This window comes from Rattus norvegicus, chromosome 17, assembly GCF_036323735.1.
Source record: "Rattus norvegicus strain BN/NHsdMcwi chromosome 17, GRCr8, whole genome shotgun sequence".
Taxonomy (NCBI): domain Eukaryota; kingdom Metazoa; phylum Chordata; class Mammalia; order Rodentia; family Muridae; genus Rattus; species Rattus norvegicus.
This window is the reverse complement of record NC_086035.1, coordinates 50131351-50153976: the sequence shown is the minus strand read 5'-3', so window position 1 is coordinate 50153976 and position 22626 is coordinate 50131351. Positions and strand designations below refer to the sequence as shown.

General features: G+C 40.1%; 1 non-coding gene and 2 pseudogenes across 1 annotated transcript; 1 reads left to right on the top strand and 2 right to left on the bottom strand.

Annotated features, from left to right (window-relative positions):
• Positions 1-4945, bottom strand: part of Rpl9-ps1 (ribosomal protein L9, pseudogene 1) — a 28084-nt pseudogene extending 23139 nt beyond the window's left edge.
• Positions 4946-12675: 7730 nt separating this feature from the next.
• Maip1-ps1 (matrix AAA peptidase interacting protein 1, pseudogene 1) lies at positions 12676-14241 on the top strand (annotated as a pseudogene).
• Positions 14242-19621: 5380 nt separating this feature from the next.
• LOC120098033 (U6 spliceosomal RNA) lies at positions 19622-19728 on the bottom strand. The gene has a single exon (XR_005495962.1). It is a non-coding gene; the product is annotated as a U6 spliceosomal RNA (small nuclear RNA).
• Between the last annotated feature and the right edge of the window lie 2898 nt (positions 19729-22626).

Genomic DNA, 22626 nt, shown 5'->3' with positions numbered 1-22626 from the left:
ATGTGAACTCTTTCTAAAACGGAACACAACAGTGGATAAAGCAGGTTGTATCAGCCAGAAACACTTCTCATTTGATCAACTGTCAGGGGTTAGCACTTCCGACAACTTGGAAAATGAATGCTGAAGTGGGTGTCTTGGTTTGAGTTGGTACAGGAAAAATGCCATCAACTGGATGACTACAAAGCAGAAATTTACTTCACACTTATGGAGACTTAGACGATACTGACGTAAGGTTCCCAGTGAACGCTTTCTTTCTGAATTATAGATGACTAATTTCATCATTTTTTCAAGTTACAGGAAAAAAGATAGGCAAGTTCTTTTTTGTATTTTTGTGTAGGCATGTTATCTCATTCGTAAAAGATCCACATTCATGAACTGATTGATTATGAATGTCCCTACCTCTTCACTGTAGTACCTTGGGTTTTCATGTTCTAAGACTCTGACTACCATGCCACCCAGAACATTGTTCCTGAAGTTGCTTTTTGTTTGTTTGTTTGTTTTATTGTATCAATTGGGTAAGTGTATGTCAAAAGATGATCCAGTGGTTCATCTATAGGCCAAACTTATTTTTCCTTGCCTGTAAACTATAACTGCAATCCTGGGTCTTCCTGGTGCTCTGGGGTGACAATACATTATCCCTTTGCATTGTCAGCTTTTCTCTATCACAGGGGTTCTTCAGGGACTGACCAATGGCCATAGCTTCAGCTCAGTTAAATTCTGTCTTCCCAATAGAGTGAAGCATTCCCTACCCTTTCAGTCCTGCAATTCAACCTGTTTATGTTCCATAAAATCCTCTTTGCACTAATTGCCAAGAATAATTGCTAATTGTTCTTGGGGAATATGCAAACTGCAGGCTCAGGAAAGGTTCTATTGCTGTGAGGTTGGCCATCTTGTAGCTGCAGGAACCAGATCAGTGTTTTGGACTCAGAGCTTTGGTTTCAAGATGAATTCATTCTTGAGGTCATTACACTGGTACTTAGTGAGTCGGTGGATTGGATGGTTGAGGTCAACTGGTTATGTACTTCAGTTTACTTTGTATTTAGCATTTTTGTATCTTCCCTGCTGGTATCAATGTTTTTCTTCAGATTAAATGAACAAGAAAAAAGTTATACGAATTACCCAGTATACAATTTTAAATCCAAGGTGAGAAAAAATAGCCTCTGCTTTGATTCATTGGACCTTGCATTTGGTTTGGACAGAAGCATTTTTATTACCCTGCTGCTATATGCTCCTACTCTAACCATTTGTCACTTTGAATCTCTGCATTAAAAGCCAACTCAGTCTTTTTGCCCAGCAGTCCTCAATATCCTTGGGTTTTCCACTTTCCCATTGGCAAAGACTTAAAATCCATTGCAGACATTTATGGAAATGACAACTGTGTGCTGTGATGTCGTAGGGTCCTCAATTCCATCTCTGCTTATGCTCGATAGGTTTGGGTGAAAAAAGCTTCCATTTCCTGGACCACTATAGATATTATTACACTCTAATAAACATCTTTGCTACTCGTGGTTGCCTCTCTAGGCCATTGTTTATTGTGATGCAAATGCCTACCTAGATTTGTGTGACTAAGCCAGCCTCTTGGTCTCTACTGTTTGGAGATGTTTCTGTAGTGAAAACTCCAGTCTTAGCAAAGCAAGAATCTTAGTAATGCTGGTGCATATTTCATGAGAACCCATTATTCTAATACAGTGAGTACCTATGTGACTCTTCTTTTTTCTTTTTTTTTTCTTTTTTTTTCTTCTTTTTTCTTTTTTTTGGAGCTGGGGACCAAACCCAGGGCCTTGCGCTTGGTAGGCAAGCGCTCTACCACCGAGCTAAATCCCCAACCCCTATGACTCTTCTTTATAGTAGAGATTTTTAACTGATAGCTTTAGCCCAGCCTTCCACAGTATATCCACTCTGGAATGCCTAATTCTCTGAACTTTTCCATTCCTTTCTCCTTTCCAGTCATGGAATTCTGAACTTTTTATTTTACTTGATGGTGCTATTGATTGTTCCAAGCATCCAAGAGCAATTCTAAGAACATGCTGATTGCTTCTTGGAGATTTCAAGATTGAATAGTGAAATGTAGAGACGTATTTTCAAATGAAAGCAAGACAAACTGTCCCTTATCCAAATTAGGCTCTGAACGACTTGAACCAGAGCCTTCAGAATCCAGTTCCAAGAACTTTTAACCACATTCTCCCTACATACATTTGGGCGTTTTATTGAAAATTAATTAACTCTGTTGACTGATATAGGAAAATAGAGTCCTTTTAGTAACAACTTAGTTTTCTTTATTATTTTAGATTACTAGAATCATCCTATCAAAACTTATACATAACCTTCATGAGGCAAATTATGAAATCTAGAAGTGGGTATGAGGGAGAATACATTCAGTAAAAACTACACATGTATAAATATTTTTAAAATTTTCAGTTTAAAAGTCATAGTCACTGACAAGTTCTCCCTGACCTACTTATTCTATCGCATTATTGCAGTTTTAGTTGTCACCAAAAGCGCCTGCCTTGAAACTGTCAAAATGATTAACTGACTTTTGTTTTATTGATCCATCATTACAATCTTAGAAAAACTTATCTGATTCATTATTTATTACTATTGATGTGTTATTAAGTATATATTCTTAATATTTGACTTAATTACTAGTAGTCTGCCTTTTTGCAAGAGCATAGTTATGCCTCATTTTTCCTTGAGTGTTGTCTTAGTCAGGGTTTCTATTCCTGCACAAACATCATGACCAAGAAGCAGGTTGGGGAGGAGAGGGTTTATTCAGCTTACACTTTCACGTTGCTGTTTCATCACCAAAGGAAGTCAGGACTGGAACTCAAGCAGGTCAGGAAGCAGGAGCTGATGCAGAGGCCATGAAGGGATGTTCCTTACTGGTTTGCTTTCCCTGGCTTGTTCAGATTGCTTTCTTATAGAACCCAAGACCACCAGCCCAGGGATGGCACCGCCCACAATGGGCTGGGTCCTCCCACCCTGACCACTAATTGAGAAAAATGCCTTACAGCTTGGTCTCATGAAGGCATTTTCACACTGGGGCTCCTTTTGTGTGATAGCTCGAGTTGACACACAAAACTAGCCAGTACAAATGTGTAGAATAAAATTGTCTGGGTTTGATGTTTTCTTTGTGGAAACTTTTCTGTGGACTTTGAATCATCTTTACTCGGAAAAAGTATGCATCCCACTAAATATTTTAAGACCATGAAGGACTAGCAGGTGAATCACCACAGTTACCAAATCATACCAGCATTACTGTCTGTGAGAAGGAAAATGCTTCTGCATTTCTACAGATAGAGGCTGGAGAACGGAATGTTTGTTTTCAAGGCAGGATCACTGGCATCTCACGAGAAACTATGTCATGAACTATCAGCAAGTAGCACAGTAATACTTTACCAATTTATGCTTAAATCTGGAGTTGCAAAACAAGGGTATTGAGAAGATAAGTTTCCTTGGTGGCAAAGTGTGTGATGTTAATCCTTCTTCCGATCAGTCTCCAGTCACTCAGACATGCCTGTATATGCCTTTCTTTCCCTGCATTGTCCTCTGATGTGTCCTTCCAGATGAGGTTACCTCAATGCCGGCCCATGCTCTTCATGCTGAGGCTCTGTCAATTCTCCCATTGACACTTGATTTTGCTGGGATCTGCTATTCTGATTTCAGTGTCCAGCCTACATGTAATGAATTTGAAAGTTGTCACTCTTGTAACAAGAACACAACACTCAACATTCTTCTTAGATCTTCCCCAAAGCAAATTTCTGCTCCAAACACCTGTTCAAAAGAAAAAAGACATTGCACTCAAAACCGAGGTGCAAGTGGCTGGCTAGAAACCTTTGGCAAGAACTTTTAAAATTATAATTGTTGATTGCCAGAGGCTCTGTATAGATAAACCTAGAAACTAAAACTTCCAGGAGCCTGTCTGAACACAGTGGTAGAAAACTTGGACCACACCTCTCAGGACTGAGTTTGAGGCTGGCCAGAGCTAGAGAAAGAACAAAGATCAAGTTAAAAAGCAAACAAGCAAAATGTTCTCAAGATAATTTGTGACAGACTATGTCATGCTAGTTTTTGGTATGCTGAACTAATGAAATAGAAACAGAATTAGCAATCTCAGGGGAGTAAGTAGCATGTATTTAGTATGACAAAAGCATAATGATTTTTAAATTTGGCAACTTCAATGTCTCTCTGATCAGAACATGGTTTTTCTTTTTAATGAATATGAGTAGAGATTTGTAGTTACTCTATCCTGGGTCTTTGTATTAAAGAAGGAAATCACAATATACAAGATTATGTAAAATGGGTGTACATAGGGTACAAACAAGTTTTTTAAAGACAGTTAAGGAAGATTCTCTAGTTTCTAGTCCAGGTTCTAGATACAGCCAAATAGGTAACTTTAATGACTTGGTCTAAATGGTCTTCAATGAGAAATTTTCCAGGACTACCCACCTGGATGGAACTGAAAGTTGGAGTGGGAAGTGGATAGGGAGAAAAGTCTGTAGTAGGAAACACATGGGGGAGAAAGCTAGGCCATCAAGATGATAGCACATAAAGGTGAAGTGGAAATTTCTGGTTTCTTTGGAAACTCAGTTATGTCATATGATGTTTTCCCAGGGAAGACAGGTAAAAGAAGATCTTGCTGAAACAGACACAGGTGATATGTTTTGCTAGGTGATATGCAGACTCGTGAGAGGACGAGTGATGTTTTGAAGAGTATAACTGTGTCTCCACAGGCAGTGGCATTAAATCACCGTGCTCTTCCTCCCTGGTCTTGTCTCATCTTACATTGCAGTGCTGATCTTCATTCGCCATGACTTCTTATAGAGCAACTCACCAAAGAACTCATGATATTCTGGTGCTTTCTTGTCGCTTCTGCTGGCTCAGGCTGATCGGCAGTTTCTTCTGGATCAAACTTCCAGAACCGCCAGAATTGCCATTGCTGATTCATGAGTGCTGATTGCTGACTGGACTAGACTTCAGCTGCTGACTTGTGTTGGTGTTTTGCTAGAGGAGTGGTCTGCCGAAAATAAAGATTGGAATCGCCCCAAAGACTTATTTCTAAACAGGCCCACAATCCCTGTTCCCTATTAACTTTTCTTTTCCACTACTTTGGTGGGTGGTGGGCTAGAAGGGGGTTGACATATTAAAGAACCATAATTAAAGTAGGTTTTGAAAAATCAAAGTCTACATAAAGGTGCACCAAGTGTCACAACCTGAGTTTGATCCCTGAAATCCACATGGTGGAAGGAGAGAATCAACTCCTTAAGATTGTCCTTTGAACTCTGCGTGCTTCCCCAAGAAATACAGACAGACAGACAGACAGACAGACAGACAGACACACACACACACACACACACACACACACACACACACAGAGAGAGGTTGAGAGAGAGAAATTGAGAGAGAGAGATTGAGAGAGAGAGATTGAGAGAGAGAGAGAGAGAGAATCAACTTGCTAATTAATGTGAAAAGAAAGGCAATGTTTTACAGATGATGCAAATAGACTGAACCATAGTATGTAGGCAATTACAGAAGGGAAAGTTCAGCTTCAAATGCCTGATAAGGGAACATACCTAGTGAGTGAGTGGCCTGAACTACTCAAAGCTCTTAAGTCACTTAGGGTTTTGACTTCCAAGTTTCTTTGAGATAAATATTGAGTGGTGGCTATCTAAACTGTTTTAACTGTTAAAATACCTTAGTTATTTTTTTATAATTTCTGTGATTCTACCAATTAGTGAAAGGTTTTTTTCTCGTTTCAGTAAAAAGAATCACATGTAAAAACATAAATGAGGAATGTGGCTCATGGTCTCAAAGGTCTGTGCTGCCAGGCCCAATTGTTTAGGAGCTTGTGGTGAAGTATCATACCTCAATGGAAAGTTATAATGAAGCAAATTTGCTCACTTGATGGCAGCCAGGAAACAAAGAGACTAAGAAAAAGCCAGGGACAAGATCAAGCTTGTCTTTCAAAGACATGATTTCAGTGACTTCCTCCAAGAAGATGCTATTTCTAATGCCCTGTCATGCTGAGTTCATGAATAGATTAGTCCATTAATAAGTTAGTACCTTTATGATCTAATGTGGCTCTAATTTTTACCTACATTTTAGCAATCACTGACTTCTCCAAATCTATCTATTATTCTGAACATAATATGATGATTCTGATTAAACATTCCTAGTAAACTTCTCAACTTTGGCTTACAAAAGTAACTTCTGACACCTGTTTAAAAGAAAGGGAAGTTTAAACACAAAGTGACAGATAGGATAAGTTGCTTAGGAGTAAAAGACCAGCCTTGTTAGGAGATCTGTGGAACCCTCTGTACTTATAGAGGATGTGTATCAACACCAGCCTTTGCTCAGCTGTGTTCTCTATCACTGCAGAGCTTTTTAAAACACAGCTTGGTGATGCCCACTTTCAGCTCTGGGTCTGCTCATGAGCCCCCACTACAGAAGTCTGTGCTTTCCAGTGGATGTCCTCCAAGAAATTGTCCTACTACATTACAGATTTGTTTGAATTACTCTGGGAAGGCAATTGACGCATAGGCCAGGTTTCCTGTAAATCCCTCCTCCTCGAAGAGTGGATGGTTCCTACGATATCTAAGAAAGCAAGGCCTATGGAAAGTTTTGGGTGATTTATTCAGCTATATCTCAAAGAACTATATTATCACTTCAGCTTCCAACTTGTAAACCCCAGGGCAGACAGTGGTGAAGCCAGTGGCTATGACAAGGAATCAAAGCACCACCATGAAGACCACAGACTTATCTCCCCGGAGTCTTTTTTCCCACCATTCTTCTGAGAATCACTTTCAAAGAGAACCTAATGAAATTAAAGTGGAAACAAGTGGTCTAATATCTAATCCCAGAGATAAAATATAACTTGGTTGAAGCAGCATTATTTAAGATTTAAGGGTTCACATCTTAAAGCCAAGATCAACAACTTCCTAGGCTTCTCAGTGAAGCAAACTTTGAATCTAAGTAAAAGTTCTTTCATTTGTGAAATAGAGAGAGTGCTGTCTTTTTCCAATATGAGAACCAAATGAATTATGGCATAGATTACACACAGATATTATACACAATATATAGCAGCATTGCTATGTGTGCATCGCTCCCCCTCTCTTGTCACTATTTTTATCTGAATTTATTGAGCTCGTATTGCTTCTGAGTACTGTAAACTTCCTCTGATGAAGACAAAGTTCTCATAGACAAACCCGCAGAGGGATGTGAGTGTTCCTGGGTTCCCAGAATTCAGACACTGGAGGTCTACTTTCCCTCTCAAGAGGAGTGCTTGAGGAGGTGAGAATCAGTGATTTATCTCTGATCCAGATGTTTATATTACTCTTTTCATATAGATCCTCAGGCTTGGAGTTTCTATTTGGCATTCATATAAATAACTGAGGATATGTTGATCTCAAAGAGTGAGTCAAACACTGAGAGATTTTGTACATTCTTTGTGTGTTTACATGCTAAAGAAAAGCTTCTTAGAATGTGTCAGCCAGTGTGCATACAGTGAACTGGCTACCGCATGATAAGAATTGTGAACTCTCCTTCTTCAGCGCTCCTATAAGACAGTGCAAAGTATCTACAGTATTTCCAAGAAATCCAAACAAACGACACAAACAAAACCAAACCTAAGGAGAGCAAGTCTGAATGGTTCTTTGCTGCCTAATTCTTCTTGCTATACCCCTTAAATACAACTTGCCTTTTCAAAAAGGTTCACACTACAAATGGTTTTTCTGAGGAGTATTGTCAATGCAGTCCTAATGAAAGCAGGACAGAAAATGTCTGAGAGCATTAGCAGGATGTTGGAAACAGCTCAAGCCAGCAGCTACAGCTTATCCACCACATGGTTGGCCAAAACCACAGTGCTGAGGTCACAGCAAAGTGGACGGAAGCACTAATTTTATCAGTGTCAAAATGCAAGTATCTCCTTCTGAAGGAGGGTGGGAGGGAGGGAGGGAGGGAGGGAGGGAGAAAGAGAGAGAGAGAGAGAGAGAGAGAGAGAGAGAGAGGCATTGAGGCATTTTTTTTACTGGCTAATTTGTTATTGCAATTAAGGTTAAAGTCACACTTCCCTTTGCAACAAGAGAAGACCCAAACAGCATGACCAAGAAAGCGCTGTAAAGAACTTTTCCAAGATACTGTTTTTCTCCTGGAAAATGTGGTTTATCTAATTGATGACTGAAGAAAACCATCTTTTTAAACTTCCCACTCAGTGAGTCACCCTGGGGTGTGTCTGCCATGCAGCATCCTGTGAGATCCAGTAATCTCAAGTGGCATGACCAACGCAGCCCCAAACTCCTGCGTCAAGAGGAGTTATGGGTGCTGGGAAACCAGAGTGAGCCGGTTTCCTAAACAGAGTGGTTAGCAAAATTACATGTTATAAAATGAGGCTCCATCCTTTAAAGGATCATTACCTATTTTTAAAAGAACCTGTCCAATGATTCCTCTCAATACGCAAATGTGCACAGTTGGTAAAGGCCAGGTGACTTTCTCCTGAAGGATGAGAACAGCTACTATATCCTTAGAGTTTCTCCCTGTTCACTCAGAATATTTCCATGCCATGGCCAGTTTGAAAGATGGAAATGAAATGGTAAACTTCATGAAGTTCTTTTTTTGATGTAATTTGAGACTCTGAAAAAACAGCTTAAGAACTGAGACAGGGAACATCAAATACTGGGGGAAAAATTGCAGAAAAGTCTGAAACCTTTCATATTGGACCAGAACCTTGCCTGTGCAATAATGATGCATTTTTTGATGCCTAGAATTTGTAGCCATGAGAAAGTTAGAGCTGTAGTTTATAAAAGCATGAAGCACATGATAGGTCATGGAAAGTAGAATGAGGACATTAGGTTTTCCAAAGGGTGAGGATGTGTAACTAGGCAACTTAAGGATAAGAAAGATAAGAAAAACAAAGGCAAAAGGATTGAAAATAAAGTCAAGCTATATTTGCTTTAATATAGCCTATCCTCTTTGTTGTAGATAAGTCAGGGTAGATATCTAGGCACAAATGTGATAGGCCAACTTTTAGATTGTTTAAAATTAATCAAACTTTCAGTGTGTTCTTTGGAATAAACCATAGAGGGAACAGAACAATTGAACAGTACACAAATTTCTCCCCATACTGAAAAGCTTTACTGTAGGCTTTAAGACTGAATTGGTCTTGAGGAGAATGAGCAACACAGCAGCCAGGTACCAATGTAACTTAGAACAGTAGATCTGGAGTGCTCAGGCCTAAGAGGAAATTCTACTTTGGGAAGTACAGCATAAACGTTTTTTGCCTCCCTTACATAAATATAATACTAAGGACCAACAGGAGGTAACTTCTAGGCTACATAAAGGTAAAGAAATGCTTTAGTGCTATTCAGACAGAAGAGGCAAGATGGGGACCAGTCTCATTAATGGGACGAGTTATGTAAGGTTAGCCCAATGTGAGGTTGCCCTTGAGGGGAGAGTTCTGAGCATGCTGAGGATTTAGAATGATTACCTTGTTCCAGATTCACAAGGGCTCTCAGCGGTCAAGGCCTCAGTTGTGCAGACATTTCTTGGTTTTATTTTGTTTTGATTATTATGACTGCTCATTGGCAACAGTGTACATCCCACTGCTTACTCTCCAAGGGACCTCACAGTTGCATATCCACCTCATGATAACCGGCTCTGTGACAGAGGTAGAGAATTGCAGTATAAGAGACTATGACATTCCTGGTTGGCACTTAAAAGGAAGGTGGAGAACCAGCCAGTCATTCAACCAGACAAACATTTTATATTATCTGTTACATTTTTTCTTCTTACTTTCTAAAAGTCCTGTCACTGTCACTTCAGATGATCGGTATTTGGAAAACATGGTATGTCCTGCTCTAAACACTGTAACAGGATAAGATTAAAACCAATGGTCAACTGACACGATCATTCAGCTGGGAAAGACACTTTCTGCCAGGCTTTCTTATCCCAAGGACTCACATGATGGAAGGAGAGAATTAATTCTTGAATTTGTCCTTTGAACTCAAAGTACTCCATGGCAAGCACAGTCTGTACACAGACTCTTGGACACAAAGTAAATATGTGAGTGTAAGAACAAAAGGTAATAGAATGAGTTTGGATAGTATCTAAACAGAGGGTAGTAGTTAAATACCAAAACAATAAAGCTGTGTAGTTATGTCAGGAATCACACTCAGGGAAAGGATATTCTGAATTATTCTTCCTATTAGATATATTACACAGCCAGTCAGAAATCGATTGGTAATCAGAATATTAAAGTCAGAAGGACCTGATAAAATGAGTCTGTTGGTTCATTTTTATTATCAACTTAACATTATCTAGAGTTATGTGGGAGGGAAATATCGGAGTTCACTTAAGATCAGACCTTGACAAGCCTGGCTATGGTGGGTCTGTGTGAGACAGTGTCATGATTGATGATTGGGGGAGGTTGAGCTACTGTGGATGGTAGCATTTCTGAGCAGGTAGATTTGGGCTGTGTAGTATAGGAAGCTTGCTGAGTACGAGCCAAAGAGCAAACCAGCAGGCAGCATTCCCCCATGATTTCTGTTCTAGGCATGTCTGTTCCAGGTTCTTGCTTTGAGTTCCTGTCCTGACTTCTGTCCTTGATCAACCTGGAATTGTAAAATGAAATAAATCCTTTTCTCCATGGTTTGCTTTTGTTCGCAATGTTTATCACAGCAACCGGAAGCGAGCTAGGGCAATGAGCAAAGCTGAGAATTAACGTGCCACCATAGATGCCTTCCCTACAAGTGAGCAAGCGTGTCTCATGGTAAGGAACTCAGAGTTCCTAGTAACTTCTCTAATGAGTCAGTGCATTGTGGAGGGTGAGGTTAACAGGTGTCCAATTTTTGTCCTGTGAACTGGACAAGCTTTAGAAAGTACACCTTTCCCAGGGGTAGCCCCACATTATTGTCTCTGTGTATTTAATACAGACTCTATTTAAGGATATATTCTACTAACAGAAGTGCACTTTGCATGTCTCCTGAGTATCTAAGCAACCTGAATCAGGTCATAAGGGTCGCACGCACTTAGTGGTGTCATATAAACACAATTAAGACAACAAATCACTAAAATAGATAAAGGACTTTACTGCCCATATCCCAAATATTAGAACCGTTTCCATCTAGTTCAAGCCTGATAGAATGAGATTGGATGGGAACGAAAGGAGACAAATATAGAACTGTTACTTTTTTAAGAGATGTCTAGCAAACAGTGAGTCATTTCCTGTTTTCCCTGCCTCACTTGCTCTCTTGTGCCCTCCCATTCTGCACTAGACAGTTTGGTTGGGTTCTGCCATTCAGAAAACATCATATAGATGGTGGTGCTAAAGGGTAACTGATGCCAGCTTGTTGGTCTGAGACAGCCACTAGAAGTTGCTGACCAGAAAAACTTTTATGGACTATAGAAATATGAAAGCTTCCTTTTTATTTTGTGAATCTAATATAAATGACAGAAAGAAGACCACTGCTGAGAGAGACAACATGAAAAATTTTAACTATTGTGTTGAGTTCTTTAATATAGAATGTTAGCAGAAAATATTAGACAAAAGTTTTCAAAAGATGTTTCATACAGACGCTGTTCCTTGAAGAAAATGAGGTAAGCTGCTAATAGAGAAGCTTTTCTTTAACATGATGGGAAACATTCGTAACTAATCTTCAGCAATACTCTTTGAATAATGAAGTACGGAGACACCCCTGTTAAAATTGGGCATAAGCTGTGAACATAGGCTCTGACCACAGCTTCACTATGATTTAATGGTTCTGAGGAGAGCCATTATGGACTCTTCCTAACTGTGGAGGTGAACACCCTCCCCCATGTACCAACTTATGATTGTGTAGCTACATTATTACAGAGGAGCTCTGTTCTCCTTAAGCCAATTCTCTGGTCTCTCATGGCTTTCTGAAATGTAGGAGGTGCTCAGGATCCCTTGGAATTCAGCAAGGGTGTTTACAGAAGACACTGAGGGGAAGTTACTGTGTGCTGAGACTAAAGTGTAGCCACAGTGACCTGGTAACGATGTTTGGTTTTACATGTTACAGACCCTCTCCAGGCTGTAGCAGAGCATCAGAAAAGTCCCCATGCTACTGGAACCCACTGGAATTATGACTCAGTGTCCTAGTTCTCACTGTGCTAGCTGTAGGATGCGTTGGAGACATGGAAACAGTTGAAGGATAATTTCTGGGGGAAGCTCAATGTTTCTTTCAGTATCTTTACATATGGGTGTCTGGCAGGGGAAAGAGGACTTGAGAAGCATTGTCAGTAGTGGGCAGAGAATGTGACCCTTTGGTTAGGAGCACTTGGCTCAAGATCATCCAGTATTTGTCATCAAATATTGAATAAGTGAATTATGCTTTTCCTCAGATTTTGGTTGGCTTAACAGCAGCCTCAAAAACAAAAATGTCCAGGATTTAATGGGATGGAAAGCCTCTAGTAGTTGAAATACTGCATTATAGTATTTCTGAAAAGTCAGGAGGCTGTCACGTCTCACACTTTGTATTTTGTCATTGCAATGCTACCAGAACTTTCCACCACCTAGTAGGCCTGGTCAGAGCTGGAATTGCTGAAGCTGATGTGGTCTGCTGTGTAAAGCCAAAGGGCTGCATGGGCTGGGATCTGCAAGTTATGTGGGGAACTATCAGAAAGTCTAAGAGTATAATGCTAAGATATTTATAGGCCACGTCAAAGATGGCTTTGTGTCACCATATTGTTTCCTATAAGGACTAGTCCTCACAAGCATAGCAGTGGTGATGAAGTAGTGGCTGTCTTTCTGTGTGGTACAGAACTTTCAGCTTCAGCACTTTCAACTCTGAACCTCTAGCACAAAATTCCTGATAACTCCTTACTGCTCCCTGGAATTGAAGAGTAGAGGCAGACTTACAGCACCAGTAGCCTCTTCTGATTGGAAACAAAGGAAGCATCAGAGATTGTTTATGTTGCTAACGTAGGGAAGATCCCGTTTTGAGTGGAACCGTTTCCCTACATTTACATACTGCCTTTTACTTTACCATCTCAGCAACTGTGTCCACCTCATTTCCCAGTGACTACCACAGAAGCAAGATGCAGTGTGCATACAGCTGAAGAGAACTTTTTACCAGGGTTTGGTTGATAGACCAGATCCTTGAGGTTTCTGTCAATTGGACTGCTCTTAGCACCTACTCTAATAATCCAATCTTTCAGTCACAGACAGGAGAATTTGATCATTTAAACATTTATTGCAGGGAGTGGTAAGGGCAAGTAGTAGGAAATGACTTCAAGATATATGACAATTTTAATTTTAGGAACTTTCTGAATAAAGAATGATTATCATAAATAATATTAATGACAAAAATCAATCAAGCTGAATGTAAATAACATTGAACTTTGTATAGTTTTGTCAAAGTTAAAATCTGGAAACATGAGAGGTGAAAGGTCAGCCTGTCTCCTACCTCTGCCCCTGCTTTCTCAGCTGCTGTCTGACTGGGCCACCAGACTCAGGACAGACTCTCAGTACCATCGAGGTGAAGCTGACTGAATTTTGCTGCCTGTGCTACTGTAACTTGGGCTCAAGCACAGCTCTGAATCCCCGCTGCACTTGGGCCTGGGCAAGCCCAGCGCTGTGTTCCTGGGGTCCCCGGGGGCCCCTTCTCAGCCAGGCAGAACATCCTCCAGCCCTCACTTCTTTACCTGCCAGTCACAGCTGCAGCTACAGCACTGAGGAGCAGCCCTAGCAATGCCAGAGAATCAGAATGATCATTCTAGAATTTTTTCTAATCCCATCAACTGGGTCGGGACTTGATTTTAAGCCTCCCTTAATCTGGGCCTGTTTCGACAAAGTGTTTAGTATCGCTGAGTTCTCTGAAGGGGCGAAGCAGGTTTTTGCTTATGTATCTACGTTGCTGTCAGAGTGTAAATTTAATCTATTGGAAGGACTTGTAGCCAAAGAGGTGTTGCAAGTATTAAAAGAAAAAGGCACTTCATTGCCTGATAACCATAAGAATGCACTTGCTGCAGACAGAGATGAAATTGTCTACCCATCAACAGGCGACATCTCTGTATACTGTGATGAGAGAGGGAGTTCATTAGCATCCTGATGTGCTTTTGGTGTCTGACTAGTGCCCACATCCCCAGTGAGTCGTTAAGTGGAGCCAATGTGTTCCAGGTGAAGCTAAGCAGCTGCTTAGAGCAAGTTATGAATTTCAGAGGGAATTTACACACGGAGTAAAGCCTGACTAGACCACTGCACGGATTGAACATTCAAAGTTACTGGAATAATCTTTCTTGGAAAAAAAATCTGGGAGTGAACTCTTAATAATTGCTGTGAAAAACTAAGGAAGACAAGTTTCTGGATGATATGATTTTAACTTAATTACGTCTGTAGATTGCTTTTATATTATTTGGAAATACTCAGTATACTGACCTAATACCATAAAGCATTTTCTACAAAAAAAAAGGTCCGAAAACATGTGTACAGCAATTAAAACTTTTATATGTTTGACCATTATTTCATCCTGTGGTGACATGTTTATTTTAATTGGTTATAATCTTTTTAAAACCAATATGCCCATAAAGTTAGTATTTACTCTTTGAAAAAGTCACTTTTACTATTCTGATGTTAGTAAAACTACTTCATTTTAAATTCAGTATTACTACAAAAGATAGTTTAACTTAAAAATGTTTTCATACGCTGCAAGTTATTTTTGATGTAACAGTTCCACTCTGCGTTAAATATTGCAGCATTTCCCCTGTGCCATACAGGACAAAATAATGTTCTACTTCAGGAGACTGAGAAAGTATATGAATCTGGGGGACACAGCTCACCAATAAAGAGGTTCACAGTATGGGAAAGCCCTGAGCTCAAAACACAGCATGGTAATCACTTAAAATAGAAGATTCGTTTTTAACATACTGGTCATGTTTAGGAGGGTAAGTTTACGTGGAGTCTGTTATTTAAAACATAGTTGGCAAGATTTGTGCACATCTGTCAGAATAAAAAGCTTGTAAGTTGCATTATTTTGCTTTAATTTTTCTTTGCTTAAATTTTTAAGTAAAAAAGTACTCAGGCAAATGCAAATCAAAATGATCCCAAGATTCCACCTTAACCAATCAGAAAGACTATGATCAAAAATTTCAAGCAACAACACATGTTGGCAAGGATGTGGTGAAAGAGGAACACTCCTCCATTGCTGGTAGGATTGCAAATTGATGCGACTATTCGTAAAATCAAGCTTGCAGTTCTGTAGAAATTTCGAAATAGTTCTTTTTTTTTTTTTTTTTATTAACTTGAGTATTTCTTATATACATTTCAAGTGTTATTCCCTTTCCCGGTTTCCGGGCAAAATCCCCCTCCCCCCTCCCCTTCCTTATGGGTGTTCCCCTCCCAACCCTCCCCCCATTGCCGCCCTCCCCCCATAGTCTAGTTCACTGGGGGTTCAGTCTTAGCAGGACCCAGGGCTTCCCCTTGCACTGGTGCTCTTACTAGGATATTCATTGCTACCTATGGGGTCAGAGTCCAGGGTCAGTCCATATATAGTCTTTAGGTAGTGGCTTAGTCCCTGGAAGCTCTGGTTGCTTGGCATTGTTGTACTTTTGGGGTCTCGAGCCCCTTCAAGCTCTTCCAGTTCTTTCTCTGATTCCTTCAACGGGGGACCTATTCTCAGCTCAGTGGTTTGCTGCTGGCATTCGCCTCTGTATTTGCTGTATTCTGGCTGTGTCTCTCAGGAGCGATCTACATCCGGCTTCTGTCGGTCTGCACTTCTTTGCTTCATCCATCTTGTCCAATTGGGTGGCTGTATATGTATGGGCCACCTGTGGGGCAGGCTCTGAATGGGTGTTCCTTCAGTCTCTGTTTTAATCTTTGCCTCTCCCTTCCCAGCCAAGGGTATTCTTTTTCCTCATTTAAAGAAGGAGTGAAGCATTCACATTTTGATCATCCGTCTTGAGTTTCGTTTGTTCTAGGGATCTAGGGTAATTCAAGCATTTGGGCTAATAGCCACTTATCAATGAGTGCATACCATGTATGTCTTTCTGTGATTGGGTTAGCTCACTCAGGATGATATTTTCCAGTTCCAACCATTTGCCTACGAATTTCATAGACTCGTTGTTTTTGATAGCTGAGTAATATTCCATTGTGTAGATGTACCACATTTTCTGTATCCATTCCTCTGTTGAAGGGCATCTGGGTTCTTTCCAGCTTCTGGCTATTATAAATAAGGCTGCGATGAACATAGTGGAGCACGTGTCTCTTTTATATCTTGAGGCATCTTTTGGGTATATGCCCAAGAGAGGTATAGCTGGATCCTCAGGCAGTTCAATGTCCAATTTTCTGAGGAACCTCCAGACTGATTTCCAGAATGGTTTTACCAGTCTGCAATCCCACCAACAATGGAAGAGTGTTCCTCTTTCTCCACATCCTCGCCAGCATCTGCTGTCACCTGAGTTTTTGATCTTAGCCATTCTCACTGGTGTGAGGTGAAATCTCAGGGTTGTTTTGATTTGCATTTCCCTTATGACTAAAGATGTTGAACATTTCTTTAGGTGTTTCTCAGCCATTCGGCATTCCTCAGCTGTGAATTCTTTGTTTAGCTCTGAACCCCATTTTTTAATAGGGTTATTTGTTTCCCTGCGGTCTAACTTCTTGAGTTCTTTGTATATTTTGGATATAAGGCCTCTATCTGTTGTAGGATTGGTAAAGATCTTTTCCCAATCTGTTGGTTGCCGTTTTGTCCTAACCACCGTGTCCTTTGCCTTACAGAAGCTTTGCAGTTTTATGAGATCCCATTTGTCGATTCTTGATCTTAGAGCATAAGCCATTGGTGTTTTGTTCAGGAAATTTTTTCCAGTGCCCATGTGTTCCAGATGCTTCCCTAGTTTTTCTTCTATTAGTTTGAGTGTGTCTGGTTTGATGTGGAGGTCCTTGATCCACTTGGACTTAAGCTTTGTACAGGGTGATAAGCATGGATCGATCTGCATTCTTCTACATGTTGCCCTCCAGTTGAACCAGCACCATTTGCTGAAAATGCTATCTTTTTTCCATTGGATGGTTTTGGCTCCTTTGTCAAAAATCAAGTGACCATAGGTGTGTGGGTTCATTTCTGGGTCTTCAATTCTATTCCATTGGTCTATCTGTCTGTCTCTGTACCAATACCATGCAGTTTTTATCACTATTGCTCTATAATACTGCTTGAGTTCAGGGATAGTGATTCCCCCTGAAGTCCTTTTATTGTTGAGGATAGTTTTAGCTATCCTGGGTTTTTTGTTATTCCAGATGAATTTGCAAATTGTTCTGTCTAACTCTTTGAAGAATTGGATTGGTATTTTGATGGGGATTGCATTGAATCTGTACATTGCTTTTGGTAAAATGGCCATTTTTACTATATTAATCCTGCCAATCCATGAGCATGGGAGATCTTTCCATCTTCTGAGGTCTTCTTCAATTTCTTTCCTCAGTGTCTTGAAGTTCTTATTGTACAGATCTTTTACTTGCTTGGTTAAAGTCACACCGAGGTACTTTATATTATTTGGGTCTATTATGAAGGGTGTCGTTTCCCTAATTTCTTTCTCGGCTTGTTTCTCTTTTGTATAGAGGAAGGCAACTGATTTATTTGAGTTAATTTTATACCCAGCCACTTTGCTGAAGTTGTTTATCAGCTTTAGTAGTTCTCTGGTGGAACTTTTGGGATCACTTAAATATACTATCATGTCATCTGCAAATAGTGATATTTTGACTTCTTCTTTTCCGATCTGTATCCCCTTGATCTCCTTTTGTTGTCTGATTACTCTGGCTAGAACTTCAAGAACTATATTGAATAAGTAGGAAGAGAGTGGGCAGCCTTGTCTAGTCCCTGATTTTAGTGGGATTGCTTCGAGTTTCTCTCCATTTAGTTTAATGTTAGCAACTGGTTTGCTGTATATGGCTTTTACTATGTTTAGGTATGGGCCTTGAATTCCTATTCTTTCCAGGACTTTTATCATGAAGGGGTGTTGAATTTTGTCAAATGCTTTCTCAGCATCTAATGAAATGATCATGTGGTTTTGTTCTTTCAGTTTGTTTATATAATGGATCACGTTGATGGTTTTCCGTATATTAAACCATCCCTGCATGCCTGGGATGAAGCCTACTTGATCATGGTGGATGATTGTTTTGATGTGCTCTTGAATTCGGTTTGCCAGAATTTTATTGAGTATTTTTGCATCGATATTCATAAGGGAAATTGGTCTGAAGTTCTCTTTCTTTGTTGTGTCTTTGTGTGGTTTAGGTATAAGAGTAATTGTGGCTTCGTAGAAGGAATTCGATAGTGCTCCATCTGTTTCAATTTTGTGGAATAGTTTGGATAATATTGGTATGAGGTCTTCTATGAAGGTTTGATAGAATTCTGCACTAAACCCGTCTGGACCTGGGCTCTTTTTGGTTGGAAGACCTTTAATGACTGCTTCTATTTCCTTAGGAGTTATGGGGTTTTTTAACTGGTTTATCTGTTCCTGATTTAACTTCGATACCTGGTATCTGTCTAGGAAATTGTCCATTTCCTGAAGATTTTCAAATTTTGTTGAATATAGGTTTTTATAGTAAGATCTGATGATTTTTTGAATTTCCTCTGAATCTGTAGTTATGTCTCCCTTTTCATTTCTAATTTTGTTAATTTGGACGCACTCTCTGTGTCCTCTCGTTAGTCTGGCTAAGGGTTTATCTATCTTGTTGATTTTCTCAAAGAACCAACTTTTGGTTCTGTTGATTCTTTCTATGGTCCTTTTTGTTTCTACTTGGTTGATTTCAGCTCTGAGTTTGATTCTTTCCTGCCTTCTACTCCTCCTGGGTGTATTTGCTTCTTTTTGTTCTAGAGCTTTTAGGTGTGCTGTCAAGCTGCTGACATATGCTCTTTCCTGTTTCTTTCTGCAGGCACTCAGCGCTATGAGTTTTCCTCTTAGCACAGCTTTCATTGTGTCCCATAAGTTTGGGTATGTTGTATCTTCATTTTCATTAAATTCTAAAAAGTTTTTAATTTCTTTCTTTATTTCTTCCTTGACCAGGTTATCATTGAGTAGAGCATTGTTCAATTTCCACGTATATGTGGGCATTCTTCCCTTATTGTTATTGAAGACCAGTTTTAGGCCGTGGTGGTCCGATAGCATGCATGGGATTATCTCTATCTTTCTGTACCTGTTGAGGCCCGTTTTTTGACCAATTATATGGTCAATTTTGGAGAAAGTACCATGAGGAGCTGAGAAGAAGGTATATCCTTTTGCTTTAGGATAGAATGTTCTATAAATATCCGTTAAGTCCATTTGGCTCATGACTTCTCTTAGTCTGTCGACATCACTGTTTAATTTCTCTTTCCATGATCTGTCCATTGATGAGAGTGGGGTGTTGAAATCTCCCACTATTATTGTGTGAGGTGCAATGTGTGTTTTGAGCTTTAGTAAGGTTTCTTTTACGTATGTAGGTGCCCTTGTATTTGGGGCATAGATATTTAGGATTGAGAGTTCATCTTGGTGAATTTTTCCTTTGATGAATATGAAGTGTCCTTCCTTATCTTTTTTGATGACTTTTAGTTGGAAATTGATTTTATTTGATATTAGAATGGCTACTCCAGCTTGCTTCTTCTGACCATTTGCTTGGAAAGTTGTTTTCCAGCCTTTCACTCTGAGGTAGTGTAAAAATATGGAACGCTTCACGAATTTGCGTGTCATCCTTGCGCAGGGGCCATGCTAATCTTCTCTGTATCGTTCCAATTTTAGTATATGTGCTGCCGAAGCGAGCACTCGAAATAGTTCTATCTGGAGACCCAGCTATACTATTTCTGGGCATATACGTAGAAGATGGTTCACCATATTGAAAGCACATGTGCTCTACTGTGTTCATAGTATCCATAATAACCTGAAGTTGGAAATAACCCAGAGGTTCCTCAACTGAAGAACTGACACAGAAAATGTGGAATACTATTCAGCTATTTAAAATGAGGATAACAATTTCATAATTTCAAAGGTAAACGAACAGACCTAGAAAATATCCTAGACCCAAAAGTACATGCAAAGTATATACTTATTAATAAGTGGATATTAGCCAAAAAGTACAGAATACCCATGATACATGCCACAGACCCTAAGAAGTTAACAGAAAGAAAGGCCCAAGTGAGGATGCTTAAATCCACTTAGAAGGAAGAATAAAAAATTATGGGAGGCAGAGGGAAAGGGGGTACCTGGGTGGGAAAGGAGGGAGGGAAAAGGGAAGAGCAAGGTCAGGTACAGGGGGCAGGAGAGAAACACAGAGAGCCAAGAAAATGAATGCAGCTGCTAGGGGTGGTGAGTTGGGGTGAGGGTAACTTCTAGAATGTCTCAGAGACCTGGGAGGTGTGAGGCTTCTAGAATTCAATGGAGATTGAAGGAGCTGAAGGGGATGACAACTCCACAGGAAAACAAGCAGTGTCAACTAACCTGGACCCTTGGGAGCTCCCACAGACTAAGCCACCAACCAAAGAGCAGACATGGGCTGGTCCGAGGCCTGTGGAAATTATGTAGCAGAGGACTGCCTTGTCTGACCTCAGTAGGAGAGGATGTGCCTAATCCTGTAGAGACTTGATGACCCACGGTAGCAGGATGCCCTGGGAAGGAGACACCCTCTCAGAGGCAAAGTGGACAGGGGATGGGGCAAAGAACTCTGGGAAGGGGGACAAGGAGGGGAGACAACATTTGGAAGAAATTAGTTAGAAAAGTAAAATACTACTTTTACTAGCAGTACAAAAGATCTCTTCATTATATTTTCTTCATGGAAATTTGACAATAAGCATATTTCATTATACACTCTTGATACATTTTAATATTTAACATATTTTACAAATAATATTTATCAGAAGTACTCCCATTATCCCAATACAGAGTGAGTTCAGATGTCTCCCAATGGTTTACAAAAACTATTTTCAATTACAGGGCCTGATGCATTAGGAGTTTCCTATACCAGAATCTTAGACAGGAAGACCATGAGGCATCAGACACAGGTCCTGCACACAGGCTTAGTTGTAAGAAACCATCCTTACATGATTACTGGAGTTGTCTACACTGAACATCAACTTCCACTGACTTAATCTATTACTTCTTTTCAATCTAGAGCACGTGAAAAATTAAGTCTCAAACCGAATCTCTGCTACTGACAGATTTGTTGTGACCAATGAAATTTTTCCCAAGAATGAACACTAGCACAGGGTTGAGTTGCCAGATGGAAAGCATGCTATGTTCTCTGCCGGATTTTATCAGAATTGAATGCAATCACTTTGGCACAAATTAGCTACTAACACTCAAAATTTGTATATTCCCTTCAGCTTCTGTCTTGTATTTGCCTGGGGAGTATACTCTTATACAGATAATCCTGACAACAGTTTGAATGTGTTCCCAGTTTTATCCAGGATGTAGAAATCAGAAGTAAAAGCCCAATCAGTGACAAAGGATGTGCCAGTCGTTCCTGCATCTATTTTCTCTCCTGGACACTATTACAGAGATGTGAGATCTATGGGACTCATCCACAGGAGACTGAGCTTTGAGTAGCATCTTTGTCCATGTAATCCAAACCGTAAGTCCCATAAGCCACATCCTTGTAAGGAATGGCTTTCTGCCTCACTTTTCAATGGTTTTAGAAAGGTCTAACTCCTATTAACATTGTCCTTTGCCTTATAGAAGCTTTGCAATTTTATGAGGTCCCATTTGGCAATTCTTGATCTTAGAGCATAAGCCATTGGTGTTCTGTTTAGGAAAGTTTGCCCTACGCTTATATGTTCAAGGTTATTCCTCACTTCCTCGTCTATTAGTTTCAGTGTATTTGGTTTGATGTGGAGGTCTTTGATCCATTTGGACTTGAGCTGTATACAGGGAGATAAGAATGGATCGATGCTCATTCTTCTACATGCTGACTGCCAGTTGAACAAGCACCATTTGTTGAAAATGCTGTCTTTTATCCACTGTATAGTTTTAGCTCCTTTGTCAAAGATCAAGTGATCATAGGTGTGTGCGTTAATTTCTGGGTCTTCAATTCTATTCCATTGATCTACCTGCCTGTCTCTGTACTAATACCATGTATTTTTTTTATCACTATTGCTCTGTCATAGAGCTTGAGGTCTGGAATGGTGATTACCATTGGAAGTTCTTTTATGGTTGAGAATAGTTTTCACCATCCTGGGTTTTTGGTTATTCCAAATGAATTTGCAAATTGCTCTTTCTAACTCTATGGAAAAATTTTCCATCTTCTGAGATTTTCTTTTTTCTTTTCTTTTTTTTTTCTTTTTTTTTATTAACTTGAGTATTTCTTATATACATTTCAAGTGTTATTCCCTTTCCCGGTTTCCGGGCAAACATCCCCCTCCCCCCTCCCCTTCCTTATGGGTGTTCCCCTCCCAACCCTCCCCCCATTGCCGCCCTCCCCCCATAGTCTAGTTCACTGGGGGTTCAGTCTTAGCAGGACCCAGGGCTTCCCCTTCCACTGGTGCTCTTACTAGGATATTCATTGCTACCTATGGGGTCAGAGTCCAGGGTCAGTCCATGTATAGTCTTTAGGTAGTGGCTTAGTCCCTGGAAGCTCTGGTTGCTTGGCATTGTTGTACTTTTGGGGTCTCGAGCCCCTTCAAGCTCTTCCAGTTCTTTCTCTGATTCCTTCAACGGGGGACCTATTCTCAG